At 39.0% G+C, this 17,944-nt stretch overlaps 1 long non-coding RNA gene across 5 annotated transcripts in view; it reads right to left on the minus strand.

The window, feature by feature from the left end:
* Positions 1-5,782: 5,782 nt before the first annotated feature.
* LOC120407467 overlaps positions 5,783-17,944 on the minus strand; it is a 112,638-nt gene continuing 100,476 nt past the window's right edge. For all 5 annotated transcript variants that reach the window (XR_005599995.1, XR_005599993.1, XR_005599994.1 and 2 more), the window contains one exon: positions 5,783-5,954. This is a non-coding gene — a long non-coding RNA (uncharacterized LOC120407467). The remainder of the gene's footprint in view (positions 5,955-17,944) is intronic.

A 17,944-nucleotide genomic window follows, 5' to 3' on the forward strand; every position in this document is an offset into this window, starting at 1 on the left:
TTCACCCAAGAGTTCTGAAGGAACTCAAATATGAAATTGCAGAACTGCTAACTGTTGTATATATCCTATTGCTGAAACAAGCCTCTGTACTAGATGACAGGAAAGTAGCTAATGTAACACAGATTAAAAAAAAAAGGGGGGGTGGGGTGTCCAGAGGTGAGCCTGGCAATTACAGGCCAGTAAGCCTAACTTCAGTATTGGGCAAATTGGTAGAAACTATAATAGAGAACAGAATTATCAGACACTGAGATAAACACGATACATTGGGGAAGAGTTAACACAGCTTTTATAAAGAGAAGTCAGGCATCACCAATCATAATGCCACTATATAAATTCATAGAGCACCCACACCTTGAATACTGTGGCCATTTCTGATTGCCCCATCTCAAAAAATATGTAGTGGAACTCGAAAAGGTTCTGTAGAGGGCAACCAGGGGCGGCTCTAGGCAGCAGCAAAACAAGCTGGTGCCTAGGGCGGCAAAATGTAGGGGGCGTCCCCTGCAGCCGGGGGGGGGCGGCAGGCTGGGCCGGCAGACCTGCCGCAGTCATGCCTGCGGGAGGTCCACCGGAGCCCCGGGACGACTGGCCCTGCCGCAGGCATGACTGCAGAGGGGGCGCTCGTCCCGCGGCTCGGCTGGACCTCCCGCAAGCATGACTGCGGCAGCTCAAGCGGAGCCGCCGCGTCCGCGAACCATCCGCAGCCGCGGGGGGTCCAGCCGAGCCACGCGGGACCAGCGGACCCTCTGCAGTCATGCCCGCGGGAGGTCCGCTGCTACCGCGGCTCCGGGGCGCCTCCCGCGCATGACTGCTTGGGGCGGCCAAAAACGTAGAGCCGCCCCTGAGGGCAACAAAGGTGATTCAGGGTACGGAGTGGCTTCTATACGGAGAGACTAAAAAGATTAGGGCTGTTCACCTTAGAGTGGCGATGACTGGGGCGGGGAGGAAGAGGATAAGAATAGAGGTCTATAAAATCCTGAATGGTGTGGAAAAGTGTTAATTACCCTTTCCCACAGTACAAAAACCTGGAGTCATTTGACTAAATTAATAGGTGGCAGATTTAATACAAACAATAGGAAGTACTTTTTTTTCTCTCTCCACACAGTTAACCAGTGGAACTCATTGCCATAGGATGTTATGATGTACAAATGTATATCATAACAGAACTAGGTAATTTCATGGAGAATAGGTCCATCCGTGGCTGTGGTTAGGGATGTAACCCCATGCTTGTGGTGCCCCTAAATGTCTGGAGGGAAAAAGAGGGATGGAGCACTCCAAAAGCCCTTTTGTATACCCTCCCCCTGAATCTCTGGCAATGGCCACTGTCAGAAGACAGGATACTGGGCTAGATGGACCATTGGTCTGACTCAGTATGGCCATTCTTGTTTATTTTATTAATTTAGATATAAATAATAGTTAAATATGCTGATCCAAGGCTCCAAGTGCCTTGATTGATTTTGACAGAAAAAGTAAAAACATCAACCGTCATGCAAGCTCCTCACTGAATGACCTGCAGTGCTTCATGGGACTCATATGACTACATTGCCTTATGAGAGACATAGTCTGCCCAGGGAACCCAGGCCATAGGGGACAATGGTGGCACAAAACTACATCTCCCATAAAGTATTATGAAGCTACCAGGAACTGTAGTTTAATGTTAAACTGATTCAAAATAAGGCATTTTGACATTTCAGAGGTAAGAAATTTTCATTCTGTAGAAAATTCTGATATTTTAGCTGTTCAGCCCAATGAGAGAGAAAAAAATGTCAAAATATCATCATTTCCCATGAGGCAGAAATTCCAGTTTTCATTCACCTCTACCCACCAGAAAACTCACATATGCTCGGGCGAATCCTGTCCCCACCCAGTGAATGGTAGAATAGAACAGATAGGTTAGAAATTATGAATCTTACTTCCGTACTGTGTAAGAGCCCCAGTCACAGACTAGGTCTGCATTGTGCTAGATGCTGTATAAATATGGAAGAAAAAGAAAGTCCCAGTTCCACACAGTTTGAAGTATAAGACAAGAGAAAGATGCTGGATATAGACAGACAAGCACCAGGAAAACAATGGGACAATATAGGTGAGTATGACAGACTGGTTTCAGCACATGAACTGCCTGTTGGTTTGGGGAGTTTTTTGGTTTGTTTTTTAGCAGGCTGCACGGAAAAGGACATGTGGTACTAAAATGTCTTCTGGTTTGCATTTAATTTTCAGTAATGCTTTTTTAAAAAGAATGCTGTTAGGATAATATTTGCAACACAGTTCGACGTCTTAGTGTCAAATTCTGCTATGAGTTACATTGATGTGAATTGGCGTTGACTCCAGATTCATTTTTGGCGTAACAGAGCAGCATTTGGCACTTTTATCCAAAGCATTGTGTGCTGAAATTAATATTAAAGCAAGCTGATTTAGCTGCTAAATGTTTTATAAATACTAGAAAGGACCAGCAGTTAGATATTTTCTTTTGTTAAACATAAGCAATCAAATTAAAAGGGGTCAGAGAATTCCCCTCTTCTCTCCTGCATTATAAATACTATTTGTGGTGCAACAATATGGAAAGATTCCTTCTTTAATACTTGCCAAACCAAAACTGTTCCAAATCAGCACGATGCCACAAGACATGAAATACATTAATTATTGGAGGGCAAGTTTGGCAAATTCTTATACCCTTGCAGAGCACTCCTAAGTTAATACATATGTATGTTAGTGTATTTTAATGTATATTTTATATATATATATTAATATATATTTTTAAATTTTGTGTTGTTTCCAAACTTGCTGAAATGCCAGGTTTTACTTCACTCTGTCTTTTTAAGGATTGGCATTCTACTGAAAGGTCAAAAGGGCACGCTCTTGAATTTGAGTAGGGTGTGGTCCCTTGAGAGATGGCGTGCTCCTAAAAGTCTGTCCAGCAGTGGCACTTGTGCAAACTGTATTTTTTTTAAAGTCTAGGTTTAATAAAAGTCCAGTTTTACCAAACTAGAGTTAGAAGCTGGCCCTAGGAAATCTTACACATTTTTGCTAGGCACATTCTTTAAAGAGCTGTGTCACCATTATTCATGTGACATAGTATCTCATTCTGCAAATAGCCCCACTGAAACTAGAAGTTACTGTTGGCCAGCACCAAGAAGGCACAAGAAGCTTCACTACCTTGTGTGCCTCTGAACTGGAATCCTGCTGGAATCCTTGCTTTCCCCTGTTCTCTTGGTGGGGGTCTAGGTATCTGAATAACAATGGAGTAAGGGTCAGGTCATGGCTCCACTGGTTCTCTACCCACAACAGATAGCTCAGCTAGCTATTATAGAGGCGGCAGCATGTTTCACATTCTTCAAGACTGGTGCAGCAAGCATGCTGGTGTATGGTGAGATTCTGGAAGACATTCTGGCTGTCAGCCAGCATTCCTATTCCTCCTGTATTTTCCAACTGCTGCATAGCCCTTCTCCACTCCCTGATGGTGCAGAAGGCAGAGTTTACCCCCTGTAAAATCAGCATTTCTTGCCTTACTCAACTTTTTGGATAATAAGTTTATATGCCACATAATATATTGTGGTAGGAATATCCTTCTTGTACTTTATCTGCATATATATAAAAGGGATGTAGATTAATCACAGTTAACTAACAAGATTAAAAAAATAGTCACAATTAATTGCACTGTTAATACCAATACAAATTTATTATTTTTTGCATGTTTTTCTACATTTTCAAATATATTGATTTCTATTACAACTCAGAATACAAAGTGCACACTGCTCACTTATTATTTTTTATCAAGTATTTGCACTGTAAAAATGATAAACAAAAGAAAAAGTATTTTTCAATCCACCTCATACAAGTACTGTCATGCAATCTCTTTATCATGAAAGTGTAACTTACAAATATACATTGTTTTGTTACATAACTGCTCTCAAAAACAAAACAATGTAAAACTTTAGAGCCTGCAATCCACTCAGTCCTACTTCTTGTTCAGTCAATCGCTAAGACAAACAAGTTTGTTTTCATTTATGGGAGATACTGCTGACTGCTTCTTATTTACAGTGTCACCTGAAAGTGAGAACAGGCATTCGCATGACACTTTTGTAGCCAGCATTGCAAGGTATTTACATGCCAGTTATGCTGAACATTCATATGTCCCTACATGCTTTGGCCACCATTCTGGAGGACATGCCTCCATGCTGATGATGCTCATTAAGAAGATAATGTGTTAATTAAATTTGTGACTGAACTCCCTGGGGGAGAATTGTATGTCTCCTGTTCTGTTTTACTTGCATTCTGCAATATATGTCATGTTATAGCAGTCTCGGGTGATGACCCAGCACATGTTGGTTTTAAGAACACTTTCACTGCAGATTTGACAAAATGCACAGAAGGTTCCAAGGTGAGATTTCTAAAAATAGCTGCAGCACTCGACCCAAGATTTAAGAATCTTAAGTGCCACCCATCAGAGGGTTAGTCTCGATCTGTAAAAGCAGCAGAGTCCTGTGGCACCTTATAGACTAACAGATGTTTTGGAGCATGAGCTTTTGTGGGTGAATACCCACTTCGTCGGATGCAAGTGCCACCCAAAATCTCAGAGGGATGAGGTGTGGAGCCTGCTTTCAGAAGTCTTAAGAGAGTAAGAGTCACAGGTGGAAACTACAGAACACGAACCACCAAAAAAGAAAACCAGTTTTTTGCTGGTGGCATCTGACTCAGATAATGAAAATGAATATGCGTCGGTCCACTCTGCTTTGGATCGTTATCAAGTAGAACCCATCATCAGCATGGACGCATGACCTCTTGAATAGTGGTTGAAGCATGAAGGGACATATGAATCTTTAGTACATCTGGCACATAAATATCTTGCAACGCTGGCTACAACAGTGCCATGCAAATGTCTGTTCTCACTTTCAGGTAACATTGTAAACAAGAAATGGGCAGCACTATCTCCTACAAATTGTAACCAAACTTGTTTGTCTGAGCCATTGGCTGAAGTAGGACTGAGTGGACTTGTAAAACTTTAGCGCCTACATTGTTTTATTTTTGAATGCAGTTATGTTTTGTACATAATTCTACATTTGTAAGTTTTGTTTTTTTACAGTGCAAATATTTGTAATAAAAAATATAAAGTGAGCACGGTAGACTATTATTGTTTAACAGTGTGATTAATTTTTTAAATCGCGTGATTAATCGCAATAATTTTTTTTTAATTACTGGAAAGACCTAATACCCACCCACCCACAGTTGAGTTTTCAAGGAAACCCCTTTCAACATTTTGAAATAGAATTGTGATAAAAATCAATTTTGCAATGAATCTTGGAAAAATTGAAATTTCACATATTTCAGTAAGAACATTTTTTTGGGGGATGGGGAATCATGGAAATTTGATTTTGAGGTAACATGATGGTAGCATCATATACACATGTTAAATTGCAAAGATTGCCATTTCCAAGCCTTTGTAGACATTCAAGGACATATTTTATTCATTTGTTTCATTTAGTGTGTGTGTTTGTAGGGTGCCCACAACACTACTAGCTGAGATTCACATACATTAATAGATTAATCCTAGCACTCCCATGAAGCAAAGAAAAGCATTATTTTCATCCTTACATTACAAATGGGGAACTGAGGCAGCAAGAAATTAAATGACTTGTCCAAGGTCACAGAGAAGTCTGTGGTAGAATCAAGAACAGAATCTAGTTCTCCTGAGTCTTAGTCTAGTGCTTTAATCACAAGACTATCAGTCCTCTCTATACTTTGGCCATGTAAACTGATTTGTGAATAAAAAAACTGATTGAGGGAAAACTGATAGCAACATATCACCAGTTACATGGTGGAAACTTTATTTAGAAAGCCATTTCTCTACAGCTCGCAGACCATCTGGTGTATGTAGGCTTCAGTGGCACTTTACAGGATATCACACTTTCAGGTTTGCAGCTCTTGATCCTGTCCGATTTCACAGCTGGTTGATCCATCTGCTTAAATGACAGACACCGATAATTATATTAAGCTTTCACAACTCTAAAAATGACATCAACAGCTGAATAAACAAATACAATAACAAGGAAATACAAGTTTTTCTGAATGTTTATAATATATGAAGGAAACCCCCACATTAAGGCCATAATTCTGACTTCACTGGGACTCTGTCTAGGCACTGCTCATATGGTTCTCTTTGCAGGATCAGGGCCTCACATGCGGATATAGAAAGCAGACACGCCCCATTTAGTGGCTATTACTTGACTCCTAACCTGGAGAAAATACATGACTGCCACCTCTATAGATTTTGATTTAAATGGGTAATTTGTTTCATTAATTTATATGGACAAAGCATTTTTTACAACCTGTGTACTTTATTGCATCACTACAATTTTCACTACATGTATATGCTACCACAAGCTCCACTAATCATTAGCTGAGATTAGTGTTTTCTCTCCTTTTAAAATAAGGATTTAATTGCTTTGAATTGCCCCATTTCCTAAAAACAAAAAACAAACAAAGAAACAAAAAAAAAAAAACTGGACATGAGCTGAACATTAAGCCCATTAGTAATCCTGTTAATTTCAGATGGAATTAAAATAAAACCTATGCATAATGATTTGCAGGACTGTTTGGATTATTTTAAAATAATGTTTTAAATGCTTCAGACAACTCTAGATTTTATTATACTCTTAATTTATGGAATATGTGAGAAAATCTATTTAATCTTAGGCACATCCTGATCCCAGCAAACAGCTTGAGTAAACAGCTGAGAAAAAGATCCCAAGCTAACATACCCACCTCCAAGAGTACTTTCCCTCATCTTCCATGCTCAACAGCAATTACACATGGTTGGTATGACAGAGTAGATTGGACAGTGGAGGGAAAGTAAATGATGAATGGATGCATAAGAGTTGCTGGATGTGTGAAAGAGATACAGACACAGATACACTGTGGATTTGAGGGAAATGAATGAGTATGAGTGTGTGGAAAAGAATGGATGAGTGATGAGTGTGTATGTGGGGAGAGAGGACAGATATGGTATGAAAATGAGAGGACACGTATGGGGGATGAGTGATGGATGGGGAAAATAGGGTTTTATTGAGTAGAAAGCACAGATAAAATAGGAAGATACAGAGAGAAATACTGAGATTGAAAGGATGCAGGAGTATAAGATGGAAGGAGAGCAGCTGGCGATGACACAATACAAGAGAGTGAGCAAAGATAGAGAATGCAGAACAGGAAAAGAAAGACAAAGAAATGAAAGGGTCATGGGAGCAAAAAATCTCTGAAAGAGACGAATAGGTACTATAGAAAGATAGAAAATGTGGAGTGAATGGAAAAAAGAGAACAAAACCAACAGAGACATATGAATTATGTTTAAATAAAACAGATCACCTAATTTTAAAGTTGAATGTCAAAACACTGAAACCAAATATGCACACAGGGCTATGAACCCCACTTTGTTCTTTGTGACAAGACACATGAAGAGCAGTATTTTTGTTTCTGGAATGTATGAGATTGGGCTATCACAAGTTTCCACACAGAGAGACACAGAATAAGAGAAAAAGCCCCTTATTCAGAAAGTTTCTTTGATCATTTTCCTAGCAATCTTTTATTTTAAAAAAAAAGGTGTCAGAAAAATCATCCTGCTTAGTGTTTTCTCACAGCACTTGTGATTTACATAGGTGTTAAAACCTTAGCCAATTTATGTTCACAATCTGCTTCTCTGGTGTGCAGTTGAGATCTAGAATGTGGTATTATTTACAGGAAAGGGAAAAAAATCCAGGAAATAATTGAATTAAACTTTTCTTAATGTCCTGAAGTAGTAACTCCTTATTTCTTTAAAATAAAATAATACCTAACAAGTGAGAGGGACTAGCTGATGGGGGACCTACAGCCTTGAAAGGGTGTCAGGAAATGTAGCTATTGGCTATACCACAGCCTCTGGCACTAGCAATACTGATGGTAAGGCCAGAGGTTTTTGCTCAGAGACCATGTCGATCTTGTGGGTTCAAGAAACAGCTGAAGGGTAAAAAGTGTTCCAACTGCGTCAATGGTTTCACCAAGGACAAAGGGTATGAATCCAAGCCGACAATGAGGACTTCATGGCCACCTCAGAAGACCAGGTACAATCTGGCTACGTTGTATAACATATCCGCAGTTGCCATCCCCCTACAACTGTCCTTAACAATCAAATAACCTTCAGAGCTTGTCAGAAAATGGGATTTTTTTCCCCACGGAAATTCCTGATTTTTCAGAAAAAAAAATAATAATCAAAAGTTGAAAAATGTACATTGAAAATGTGTAACTCAAAATTGAAAAATTGGATTTAAAAATGTTATGGCTGGGTCTCACAGGAGTTGTAGTTTGTATGTCCTCATTGTCCTCTGTGGGCTGGGTTCCCCGGTCAGACTATACCTCATGAGATGCACCATGGATTCCCCTTTTGCTGAGGCCATGGCCATGGTATGTCATCGGAAATGTAGTCCTGCTGAGTAACGTGGGCAATGGTGGGCATGAGGAAACGAAGTACAATTCTCAAGAGGCACTATGGTAGCATTTCCAAATTAAAAAACAGTTTGTGTGTTCAGTTAGAGAAAAAGTTGAACGGTTATGTGGAAAGCAGACACTTTTCATGGAAAATTTCTTAGTCCAAAACTAAATTTTCCATCAAAAACAGTTTAGATGGAAAATATTTGACCAGCCACACTAGGGAGTTCTGGAGTTCTCATGCTAAGGTCTGTTAGAGAATCCTGTGTGGGTAGTATACTGGCAGAGGGCAAACCTAACTATGACTCACATCAGGCCTGACACACTCATTGTCCCAACACACTATTGTCATCATCTGTAGCACAAAAGTGTCATGTAAAGTATCATATATAAACTGTATCATGCTAGTCCTGAAAATTATTGCATGATGTATGTACAAAGAGTTATAAAGGTATGCTGGAAATATGTAATTAAAATGTGTTTGGCAGGCAGCACATAAAGCCTACCCTGCCTGAGAGAAAGGAATGCCTATTTGCTTATCTGACCAGATTGATCACAGAGGACAATGAAAAGTACATTTTCACATAAGGCCAACAAAGCCATCGAGTTAGCAAGTGGCGGAGATGACTGCTTAATGATCCTGATGGGGGAATGGAGTCTGCACAACCAGGAAGCCTTCCTGGCTCTTGAAACAGAAAGAATGAATTCTGGGGTAATATAAGGGGAGCAAAGAGACATTCAAGTCATCCATCACCTGAGAGAACCAAGAAGAACAGTGCTTTGTGTCTGTGAAAGATTGGTCCTCCTGCCAAAACAGGCTGGAACATGCTGACAACTTGATGTGAATAAGAAACTATGCTGGGAAAGTATCAGAGGGGTAGCCGTGTTAGTCTGGATCTGTAAAAGCAGCAAAGAGTCCTGTGGCACCTTATAGACTAACAGAAGTTTTGGAGCATGAGCTTTTGTGGGTGAATACCCACTTCGTCAGATGCATGTGGGAAAAGCTAGGAAAAGCTACATTTTCTAGAATTAAGTTCTAGACACTAGCAAGCATGCTATTTTTGTTTTGTTGATAACCCTTTCATATCTCTTTCCCTCTTGCTTGAAATCACGTGAATCTATTTTCTTTGTTAATAAACATTCTTAGTGTTACTACAAAGCATTTCAGTGCTGTATACTTAGGTGAAATATATAACCCCTGCTGAGCTAAAAAGTGGTTGTGCGTACTGACTCTTTGGAAGCAGTGAACTTGGTGTTACCTCTATGAGTGTCCAGTAGGAGGGATGGAAAATGCAGGGGAGATGATTTTGAGGAGGCTTGGTACCCAACGTGTTGTTGGGGCCATCTGCAAGGTGTAACTGGAGCAGTGGAAGCCATGATCAGACCATTGTGCTGTGAGCTGGTGTCAGCACTCTGAACCAAATCTGCTCAGCATAGGGAAACCCAGGGACACAAGGCAGGTGGTGACAGAACCCTATACCGATGTTTTGGGGGTTATCTAGATTACAGTAGTATCTTTAGGGAGTAAGTTCCTTACAATCTAAAGGTCCAATCATGCTCCCACTTAAATAGCAAAATTCAAGTGGGAGCAGTATAACACTATACCAAACTATTATGAAAGTCACCATTTGAATGAATGGGACTGCAGTTGGGATTCAATATCGATTGACTCTGTAGCCAGGACAGGATTATAATCCACAGATGTTGCAGTGGTATTTTATTCTAACTGCTTTGGGATCAGCTTCCCCTCTAATGATCCTTTAAAAATTACTCTTCACTTTTTCAAACATGGTTTTATAAAGGCTCAAGTGTTCAGATAAAGATGCTAATTGTTTTATCTCTTGCTTTAGCGATGATGTAGTTTTGGAACACTGCCAAATGCATGCTGTCACACCAGATAACTAGTTTTGTCTCCGCCACCGAACAAGACTATCTTAGTACAATCAGAGTTTTCAGAGACAAGTTGCAAGTCATCTTAAGATTCCAATATTAAATCTCTGGTGCACTTTTTAGATGACCTTTGGCTCAAGAGATATCAGCACAAAATGATTCCAAAACACAGGTGACTGCCATTCTTTAACTGTAGCTTTAAGAACTAGAATTGCAATAGATTCTTTAGGGAAAAAATTAAATAGAAAGAAAGTCTTTAAATATAGCTCTCTCTGGTGACTGTGCTGAAGTTTAATGGATTTCATTTAGAAAGTAGTGAATATTTTTCTCTCCCTTTGTTATTATACAGCTCTCAAAAATGTTCTGGGGCCTTCAAAGGCATGCATGACAACAATCTGCCCCAGAGAGCATGAAACTGCTTACACAGGTATGTAACGTCAAGGAAACTATTCAAATGAGCAGTCACACGCATGGCCTCGTCTATGCAAAAAGTGGCGCCCAACAAGAGACATGGAGATTTTATTTTATAGGAAGTTGTTGAAATTTTATAACACAGCGTGTATGGTGCGCTGAGATCACCAAACAGAAGCACAATCAATAATGAATTAACCCTTAGCAATGCCACTGGGGAGGTATGGCCCAAATTCTCAAAGGAATTTTGGTGCCTAAGTCCACCACTGACATTCTCAAAATCAATGCTTAGCGGTTGCTGAACCCCAAAGGTGCCTAAAACCACTCAAGCACTGACCCCAACCTATAGCTAACAAGTTACTTGAAGTCCTAGCTGAAGCCCCAGGGGCCCAAAAGTGGAATTTTCTAACTAGACATTTCCCCCCCATCTACCTCGGTAGAGGGGGACTCAGACCGTAGGCATGTCTAAGAACTGATACCTGTCAGAACCCATTGCAGGAGGGCCAGATGCAGGCTACCGATAGGTGACAGAGCAGCAGAATACCCTCACAAAAGACAGCCAGAGACAAGCAGGTTGGGAATGTTAAGGGAAGAATTACCATGCCAGTCTGCTAGCAGACAATTAAAAGGGATGCAATCCATTTGTAACAAACTATATCTTTTACACTGATTTGTTTAAAAGTATTTATAGTTTCTTTAATAGTGTAGATTTAGGCAAAGACTAAAATTTTAGCAAACACAAAACAAAATATGCACACACTTCCTGTCCTTTGTTAATTAAGCATTATATGGGGAAAAATTGCAGTGGGAAAGAATGCATTTTATATGTTTAAAAAAAAATGATCCACTTGTGAGATACACAAGAATCTGAAAGCAAAAGTAATAGACATGCAAATGAGCTATTTAACATACAGTAGCTAATTAAAAAATTAACTGAGTTCTATTGACGTTGTGGAAGAGATTAGCCTATAAGCAATTCAGGCAGCATTTCTTTACACAAAGTGTAATTAAATTAGAACTTTAGAAGATACTTAACATTTATAGGAGTTTTTTTGGGCAACAGCTCAAATGAGCACAAATCCGCTACTTTTATTGCCATCAGGTATTTTGCAGTGACAGCCAAATACTACACAGTTGCTTTCAAGTAAACAGCTGATGTGGAACTGAATTGGAAAATAATTATATACTGTTATTTTCCATTTCATGTAGTAATGGAGAAAAAGTTTTAGTGAGAGCATAATTGCAGACTGAAATCTAACCCCTGGTACAGGAGAGCAAGATGTAGGACTTGAGAGTGCTCTTGTTAGCTCACGGCTAGATACTCACGGGTCGCCTCTCATGCCCATGGCTAGAACTTGCTCTGTGCTGTATTTCAGACTTTATAGCAGCTGATGGCATCACTCCTATTTCAGGGATCAGGGGAAACATCTGTATTATATGTTTGTGCAATGCCTAGCACAATGGGACTGAGGCTGCTAGACACTATTGTAATATAAATATCATTTATCATCTGTATTGTGGTAGAGTCGACAAGCACCAGTTATTGAGCAGGACCCCATTGTGAGAGGCACTGCACAGCTATAGAGGAAAGAGCTTACAATCTAGGCCTATACTTTAGTTTTGGCAGGAAAAGGACCAATTAAATTAATGCATCACTCCACTAACACATACTTTTATAACTTTCACCTTGTAGGAGTATTCAAAATGTGTAGTTCCTAACAGAGTCCTTCAAGAGAAGCTGTGTTCTAATCGTAGGTGTCAAATATAGCAACAGAACAGTTAGATGCTGAGGGCTTCCAGTTCGTCTTTCATTTACACAAGTGTAAATCAGCAGTAGTGCCATTGAACTAAAGAGTCAAAATAGTCCCTGTGTCTTTAGGAGGCAGATATCTCAGGCTTTAAAAAAAAAAAATGAAATACTAAACAAACAAAGAAAAAACCCACCACCCTGTTTAATGGGGCCAATTTCACTAAGCTGAAAACAATTATGAGCCAAATAAACTAGGAAGAAGAATTTAGTCAGAAAAATGTAAATGATAATTAGGATTCATGTAATAATACCTTTCTAGATATTCAGAAAGTCAGTCCCACAGATGAGGAAGAAGGAACAACACAACAATCTGTTTTAGTGGGATGTGAAGGAAGATTATATATCTATATATATATATATATATATATATATATATATATATATATATATATATATATATATATATATAAAACAAATGAAACAACAGGAAAGCTGATAGTAACGAATAGTAGTGAATATAAATTAAAACTTTGGGAAGGGAAGCAAAGAGAAACAAGGAGAACTCATTGGGCAACAGAGCTCAGGATAATAAGGACTTTTTAAAATAAGTTAGGAACAAAAAGAATCCTGACAACGGTATTGGTCCATTTCTAGATGGAAATGGTAGAAGTATCATTAATAATGCAGAAAAGGCAGAAATATTCAATAAATATTTCTGTACTGTTTGTGGGGAAAAACAGATGATGTAGTCTCATCACGTGATGTACATAACACTCTTTCCATTCCACTAGTATCTCTGGAGCATCTTAAACAGAAGCTACTCAAGTTAGACAGTTTAAAATCAGCAGGTCCAGATAACTTGCATCCAAGAGTTTTAAAGGAGTTGGCTAAGGAGCTTGCTGACAGGGCCAGCTACAGGTTTTCTGCTGCCTCGAGCAATAAAATAAAATAAAATAAAAAATGTTGCGGCAGCGCTATCATGCCCAACTCTTCAGCGGCAATTCAGCGGCTAGTCCTTCGCTCTGAGAGGGAATGAGGGATCCGCCACCGAATTGCCGCCGAAGACCTGGACGTGCCACCCCTATAGTGGGTGCAGTGCCGCCCCTTAGTATTGGCCGCCACAAGCACCTGCTTCTTTAGCTGGTGCCTGGAGCCGGCCCTGCTTGCTGGACCATTAATGTTGATTTTCAAAAAGTCTTGGAGCACTGGGAAAGTTCCAGAAGACTGGAAGAAAGTTATTGTGTCCATTTTTAAACAACAAAATTATCCGGATAATTATTGGCCTGGACAAGAGAACAGAGAAGCTGATATGGGACTCAATTAATAAAGAAGGACAATGTAATTAATGAAAATCAGCATGGGATTATGTAACATAGATCCTGTCAAATTTACTTTTTGTTTTTTTTAAAATGAGATTACAAATTTGATAGATAAAGGTAATAGCGTTGACATAATAGACTTCTGTAAGGCGTTTGACTTGGTATTGCATGACATTTTGATTTAAAAATATATAAAATTAACATTGCACACCTGGATTAAAAACTGGTTAAATGGTAGGTCTCAAAATGTAACTGTAAATAGGGAATTATCGAGTGGGTTTGTTTCCAGTGAGAACCTGCTGGGGTCAGTTCTTGGCTGTAGGCTAGTTAACATTTTTATCAATGACCTGGAAGAAAACTGATAAACATTTGGGGACTGGTAAACAATCACGATTCAGAGTGATCTGGATCACTTGGTAAACTGGGCGCAAGCAAACAGTATGCATTTCAGTACTGCTAAATGTAAATGTCTACATCTAGGAGCAAAGAATGTAGGCCATCTTTACAGGATGAGGGACTGTATCCTGGGAAGCAGTTACTCTGAAAACGATTAGGGGTTGTGGTGGATAGAAATTATTTTGGGGGAAATTTTGTATTATATGGGAAGTCAGACAAGATAATCACATTGTTCCTTTATGGTCTAGGAATCCATACAGTATAGGTGCTAAAGTTTTAATTTTTGAAAAGGCAAACATTCTAATAAAAATTCTGATAAATCTAAGGTTTACCAGATAAAGTACCTTTGCTTTACTAATCCTTTGGATAAATGATTTCTTTTCACTCATTCTCTTTGTTTAGTTTGTGTAAAGAAGGAACCGTTCGGGACATTGAATATTTTTGCCTTTAGGGAGGATTTGTTTACCAGCTTGCTGAAAGAATTCTCTCTGCAGCACAGACATCAGAAACCTGGAACAGTATTATGTTGGCCTTTAACCTTTTTGTTTGTTTGGAGAAGTATTCAGTAGATAATCTCCCTTAACAATTAATAGGTTTGGCAGAATTCATTAAAAAAAATTCAACAGATATTATCAATGTTTATTTTATGCATCTTTTTCATTTTAGTATATTTAAATTGTCAGTGTTGCAGGAAAATTGTCAGAGAGTCAGGGAATAGGGGGCTCAGACAATAATTAGTGAATTACAGTTGATGTTGAGGTTCAAAAAGTTAAAGCTTTACAACCATTAAAACACAAATTGTCAATATCACGTGCCAAATATACCAAGTACCTATCCTTAAATCAAACTCTAGTAAGTTCTCAAGCAGCTTGTCTTTCTCTGCTTATCTGTAAATTTTGATTATTACCAATGGAAATATTTTTTTTGTCTGTGTGGGTTCAGTGAAATCAGTTTTTTTTTCCTGACAATTACCAATAACAATCTAATCCTTCCAAGTCTAACTATAGCTTTATCCTTTTTCTACAAGGAAACAAGTCTGGTAGCTACCTCAATAAAAAGGCTCAAAGTCCCACTCCTTGGTCTATTGGAAATCCAAGCAGTCCCTAGTTTTCACTATAGGTAAAACTTAGTTTGCTAAAATAATGTCTTTAATTTTTAATCATACAATTTATCCCAATGAAAAACGACAGATTTCTTAGCATTAGCACTTCCCTCTTTAAATCCTACATCTGTCCAGAAGTTTAGAAGGAGACAAGGAAAATCTTGGATAAAATGAGCCAAACAAGAGATACGTGTTCTGAAAACAGTTAAAGCGATTAGGACTGACAGCCTCATAGACTGAATTCATAGCATCAGGACTCTGGGAAGGCCGGTCTTCCAGCCCAGTCTAGACTAGCTCAGGAACACAAGCAAGATCAGCCTAGTTTATCCCATACGCTGTGGCAAGTTCTTTAAAGGACACCTGTGTCAAAGCCATACAAGTTTCAGCTGCATGAACATTGAATAAGACCCAATTAAAATGATTACCTGAACTGGCAAATGGAAGCTGGGCCTTTATTTCTTTTTATTTCCTCCAGCAAAACACATACAGGTAAATTATCCTCGTGTGCCGAAGAATTGCCAGGAAACTCACTCACAGCCACTTATTTCTAGGAAGCCTGACTATGGCAGTGGGGATAAATACACAGGAAAAATCCTTCTGTGCCATTTTGGTTTTGCCATTTTTCATTACCCTCATCTGCCACAGAAATAATCAGTGTTTTACACAACAAGGGTGAATCCTCTTGGTAGCTTGGGGCCTTGTCCAAACTCATGGGAGTCAACAGAAAGACTCCATTGACATCCATGGGCTTTGAATTAGACCCTTAATTGGAATTTGAAACCATTTTGTAAATTTGCAATCAGAGGCCCAAGGAGGTGAGACTGCTTTCATCAATTGCCAGTTCCCATCCTGACACTGGCAGTAGCTGCTGTCTTGTGAGTTGATAAGGCTCAAACAATCTGTTGGAAATATTGTACTATTAACTCTGCAACCTTATGGCTTAGCAGGTTTCATGATGGCTTTATAGAAAACTGGTTTTGGAAAAAAAGCAAACTGTTTACCCTATTCATGGAAGTACTTCTAAAATCTTGTTTAGTATTAAAAAATGCTAATTTTATGGACATTTTAGTTATGAAAGAGAATAATGACTTGCTCAGTAGAAATAATTAGTTTGGTCAAGATTAACTTAAGTGCATATTCATCTAAGAATTCAAATGATATCTATGTTTTCTCTGTTAAAACAGATCTTAAATCTGTTGTGCAAAAGTCTTGCCAACAATAATGTGTCATTTTAATAAATGTTTGAATGGATTTTGGAACAAAGTAGCAAACAGTCTAATATGTATTTAATAAACCTGATTTGTTAATTCTAGCACTAACTGAAATCATTATGCATTTTGCTAGCCAAGTGTCTTATTCATAAAAGTGGATTGTACTATGGCTAGCTGCTCTATAGCAAGGGATATTAGTAGCTACATAACCTCTTCTTGACATTTTCAACTACAGAATAGGTGCCCTGCTTAAAGAAAATACCCTTTATTTGATCTTTATAAGATCTTTATAAGTGAGCATATTGAAAATAATTTTGAATCAGTTTTATCAGGAATCAAAATGGAATTATTTTCCTGTGGCTTTTCATGGCCTTAATTTCTGGCAGATTGATTGAAGATTGGTTGCAATGCTTGATAAGATGGCAAACTCACTTCCAACATCTTCTATCTGATGTTCTAGTTGAGACGTTTATTAAATCATGGTACTTGGCTGCCTGCTCAGCATCTCTGGCACAGGATATATACAACCTTTCTGGGAAACAAACTATATTTTAGAACATGTTTTGCAGCAAGGAACTGAACTATTTTCCCTTTTCTAAGTGCAGTAGTTCTATTTATATCATCTCTGATTTTTTAAATCAATATCTGTTAGGTTAATTGGTCACATGACCAAAATTAGATTTGTGCTATTGCTCTTGTGAGAGGTTGACAGTACACAATTAAAGACAGTGATCCATACCCGCTGTCTTCACTGCCATCCTATGGAGACCTCTGCAAAAAAAGTCATCTTTGTGTGCTGAAGTCCTTATGCCAATAAGTGTGTGAAATATGGCTTGAAAAGGCAGCCCATGCAAAACAGTGCATGGAGGTGCAATGAGCCAGCAGGAGCTCCCCTAGGCTTTGTGCATGACTTGAGAGCTGAGCCTCCAGGAGTGATGAGTGTGTCCACTGCTTCATCATTTGAAAATATAATATTTGCTGCTTCCTATAATACCAGGTCAGCTCTGCTGGCCAGTGCTGGAGAGGTGGGATCTAGGGCTCTTTGCCTATAGTGTAGCTGGTACCACCATCAATGCTAGAAACCCCAGATCCTTGCTCTCTGAATGCACATAAGAACAAATATTGTGTGTAACCTCTTTCAAGGGAGCAAATAGGAGGTGAAGCTCTTTGCAAATTCTCCTTTGTTGTGCACCCAAATCAGCTGTAACCTGGTCCAAAGGCATCAGTGCAGTCAGTGATCGAACAGGAGAATAAAATAAAGCACGGCTGTCTCCAGGGGCAATAGTATTTTTTTTTAAAATGCCCGTATAAATCATTCAATCAGTTGAGCGTAATGCCTCTGGCTTAGCTCTACCCTGAGCAAAATTCTATTGCTATTGGCATTGCACCCTTACACTATTTGCATGTTTGACTTTTA

Source organism: Mauremys reevesii, linkage group 6 (assembly GCF_016161935.1).
Source record: "Mauremys reevesii isolate NIE-2019 linkage group 6, ASM1616193v1, whole genome shotgun sequence".
In the NCBI taxonomy this organism is placed as follows: domain Eukaryota; kingdom Metazoa; phylum Chordata; order Testudines; family Geoemydidae; genus Mauremys; species Mauremys reevesii.